The 4073-nt window shown below is 46.6% G+C and overlaps 1 long non-coding RNA gene across 1 annotated transcript; it reads right to left on the reverse strand.

The window, feature by feature from the left end:
* Positions 1 to 556: 556 nt before the first annotated feature.
* On the reverse strand, positions 557 to 3353 carry LOC143161544 (uncharacterized). The gene is made up of 3 exons (XR_012995553.1): positions 3240 to 3353; positions 2445 to 2520; positions 557 to 745 (listed from the first exon to the last, which is right to left on the reverse strand). It is a non-coding gene; the product is annotated as an uncharacterized LOC143161544 (long non-coding RNA).
* Between the last annotated feature and the right edge of the window lie 720 nt (positions 3354 to 4073).

Here is a 4073-nt window from a genome sequence, read left to right on the forward strand (position 1 = left end):
CTCCGGGCGGCGGCGGCTGGGGCAGGGCTGGGGCCGTGGAACCGCTCCTCCGGCTGCCGCCTGCTCCTCCCGTGTGCGCCGGGGCCGGGGGAGGAGGCAAAGGCTTCCGCGGCCCTCCGCCCCCGGGGCAGGGCAGTGCCGGGCAGGGCCGCCCGCCTATCCCTCCGTGGGGCGCGGCGCTGCGCGGCCGCGTAGCCGCGGGCGCTGCCGGCTTCCCCTTTCCCCTGGGGGCCCTGCCCCGGCCGTGCCCAGCCCCGCCCCGGTATCTCCCGGGGCAGGCGGGCGGCGGTGCTGCAGCCTCGGCCCCGGGGGGCATCCCCGGCACCGCGTACTTCGCGCACGAAGGGGCGGAAGGAGCGCGCGGCGACGGAGCCGCAGCGACCCCCCCGTCAGCGGGATCGCCCCCAACCCCGCGGCCTCCTGCAACGCCCTGCTCCCTGTCCTCAGGTGGCACAGCGGGGATGTTTGTCCCGATCATGAATGAAGTCAGTGTCACCATTTGTGCAATCGTGTACAGCTTCGCCAACGCTTGAAAAATAGTCATGCTGCTTTAAAGTTTCTTCTTTATTTAAATTCTAAAGTAAACTTAAAATGCTTCGTTTTGTTTACCAGTTGGTGATCTTGACCCATTTTAGTAGCCTTTTCACTCAGGCTGTGAAAGATACTTTTTAAAGTGCTGTGGCAGAGCTCACAGAAATGAACTCAGTATTTGTGTGTTCGTAGGATTTGGGCCAAAGTTGTTTAACTGAGAAAAGAAATGAAAAATTAAGTCAGTATTCTTATTGAACACAAGAAAACTTGACATTTTAAAAAAAACCCATTTACAGAAACCACATTGTTAGTGCTGTTGGATGATGACATACAGATTATCACGTCAATAAATGTTAATTTATCTTTTAAGGATCGTTTTAAGAAGAGCCTGCCCCTCTTCTTGCTTTAAGTGCTTCTTCCCATATACACCTCTTGCAGGAGAAGAAGGTAAGTCTGTAGTAAAGTGTTCAGGCACAGTCAACTGAAGCAAAGACTGAAGAAACTAAACAGAAATTCTGCTGCATGCAAGGCAGAATATAAACCTATTATCTTATTTTTAGCTTATTTATTAAGCACTTAACATTCCTATTCTTGCAAAATACAAAGAAGGGCGGTCCCACTCCTAAGGCTTTAAAGAAGTGCTGTGGATTAGAGAGGATGCTCTGAGGATTAAACAGAAAGTGGATGCTGCAATTTAGCAGGTGTAATACCTGTACCCTCATTTCCACAGTGTTGGATGAAGAAAGCAGTAGAATAACCTGGATCCCTGCTTGCTAAATTTCCAAGAGGGTTTGTGTGGGAGGGGTGCAGCTGCTATTGGCATGTCCCAGATCTTTGGAGGCAGCCTGCAAGACGGCTGGTAAGAAAGAGGTGCCGACAGCGTTCCTGTGTGCATAGAGGCAATAGAAGACAACAAAGAGCAGAGGCTGAGGTGTGCACAGGTTTTGCAGAGGCCCAGGTTTTGTATGAGTGCACGTGTCGGTAGCCAGGTGGGAGTGCCTGGCCTGCAGCCCTGAGGAGGGGCAGCCCCACATCCCCCAAGGGGGCTGGAGGAAGGAGCAGGACACACCTAGGCAAGGCTTGGTGAAGGATCGGGGCAGGGAGCCCAGTCCACAAAAAGGGGGCTGTGGAAACAGAGAAGATCGTAACATGGTCGGAGCAGAGATAATATTTGCAGCTGTGTTTTGAACTGATTTGAAGTGACAGAGATGGGAAATAAGAAAGCTAAAAAGGACATATTTACTTACTCCATGACCAACAGGATGCTGGTTAGCAGCCAAAAGTTTAACTACTACCACTAGGTATACTGGTTTTAGTCATGACGGTAACGTAATGTTAATAAAAATTGCTAGATATGGAAGTCAATGTATACGACAGAGAGTTGTGTAATCCTCACACCACAGACACATGCATTCCCTGCTGCTCCTCGCTGATTGTCAATATTTTTGAAGTCTAGAGAAGACTCACTATTTAAAAACAAGAAAGTATTTCAGGCTTTATATCCACTGAAGGGCTGGCCTCTGTGCAAAACCACCACCAAGGGCTGTTAGTTCCCAGGGATTACATGTTCAAGGACTCTTTTACGTGTGGTTGCTGCAGACTTTTAACCTCTTCCAAAGGTAGTTTTAAACTTCTGAACAGTTAATGTGATAACAGGTTCTGCATTACCACCCAAGAATATCTACAGGTCTGTGCAGCGAAGGGACGATTCAGGCCTGATGAGCAAATTGAGGCAGAGAACAGGCTGCTGGGAAAGCCCCACACACCCGTACATAGCATGTGCAGCCAGGCTCCTGCACCCTTGCCATATCGGGAATAACAGCAGCATCACTCCCTGGCATTGGCTATCCGGGAACACACCCTAAATTACAGACTACAAACAAGGCACTCAATCTAAATTAAACTATATTTACCGAATGTAAATGATGTTGCTAGAGAGAATTCACCCATGAACTAAACCAGAGACGTCTGGCTGGTTTCCATCGATGGCTGCAGAAGGAACAGAAAAGTAAAAGGCCGGTAAGTAGTTGCCCATAAATAAAGGTGCTAGCATTGACATTAATCTTAAGCTAAATTAATATCTGTTAGGAACACAGAAATGGGAGTAACCTTTCTTCTTCACCAGGCCCAGTCCCCTACTGTTGCAGGGAACCAAATCAAATAAACCCCTTCATAAACTGATGATACTTCATTTTTGAAGTCAGGAAGCTGCTCGATCAGCATCTGTTAGAGTCCCCGTCTTTGTGAGATAAAACGGTGAAGTGCACAGTTAAGAATTGTATGTAGGAAATGGATATAAATTAAGCTATAAATGTTTTAAGCTCAAAACCAAAAGATGGCAGATTTACAGTCTCTCATGCAATCTTAATTATGCTGCCTTGTGTATGTATTCTTTGCATAAATGATGCATAGGCTATGTGACAAAAATAGTATGGAGTTGCATAAGCAAAGAGTCTGTATTAACGTGCACAAAAAGTGTCTAACTTTTGACGGTTGACTTTGCAACACAAGTAACTTTCCTTTCTTTTCTAACGTAGTTTCTTTTTGAAGGTAGAACAAAAACTGTTTTCTGTTACATGTGTCCCTGAGGCATGGCATCTACAGGCTTGGAATGATGAACCTTTAGTGATAAACTATTTAACATTTAAACTACAGAGCTAGTGACATAGTAATTATAAAAAATGCCCACTGTCCTGGGATGACATTACCTCCTGTAGTGGTCTAGCAGAAATGCCCAGCCTGAGTGACCCCTCTTCTCCCATCGGCTGCTGCTGGCTCTCCTGGACTAAGCTAGTGATGCTGGTGCTCCAGGGGTGCGTGCTTCTCCCTGTCAGTCATTGAAGAAAGATATTTTGTACACAAAGCTAACAAGAGACAAATTTCCTAATGAATGTCTAGCAAGTGTGACCTTGTCTGCCTGAAAATGAGACAACTGCTGAAGTGGAAAGGGGAAACCTCTACCTGAAATGTAACCTTGTGAGACGGTCTGTCACTGAGATGTTCTTTGAAAAGCCTGTGTAAATGATGGTGCAAATTGACTGGAGGTGGTCTGGCTCTTCCACGTGTCCCTCCATGCATCTCTGCCATCTTCCCTGTGACAAATTTAGTAATGATGTTGCTGTGCAGCAGCCAGAATGGCCTGCTGATCTGACTGAAAATGAACCTCCTCCCTAAAGGCTTAGTTTCTTAATCTTCATGCTCCAGCTTTCAGGCTTCTCACCAAATCTTCTTTTCCTCTGTGGAGAGTCATCTGTACAAAATCCCTTGTAGCATGACAAAAAGATGTAAGACTTCTTCGTGCTCTTTTAGTGTTTGTGCACAAGTCCTGTTCGGCTGACAATGTGAAATTATTTGAATTTAGATTTATGTAAATGCTATCAACAACAGCTCTTTATTTCATTTGAATCATAGAATCATAGAATAGTTTGGGTTGGAAGGGACCTTTAAAGGTCATCTAGTCCAACCTCCCCCTGCAATGAGCAGGGACATCTTCAACTAGATCAGGTTGCTCAGAGCCCCGTCCAACCTGACCTGGAATGTTT

Source organism: Aptenodytes patagonicus, chromosome 6 (genome assembly GCF_965638725.1).
Source record: "Aptenodytes patagonicus chromosome 6, bAptPat1.pri.cur, whole genome shotgun sequence".
Taxonomy (NCBI): Eukaryota; Metazoa; Chordata; class Aves; order Sphenisciformes; family Spheniscidae; genus Aptenodytes; species Aptenodytes patagonicus.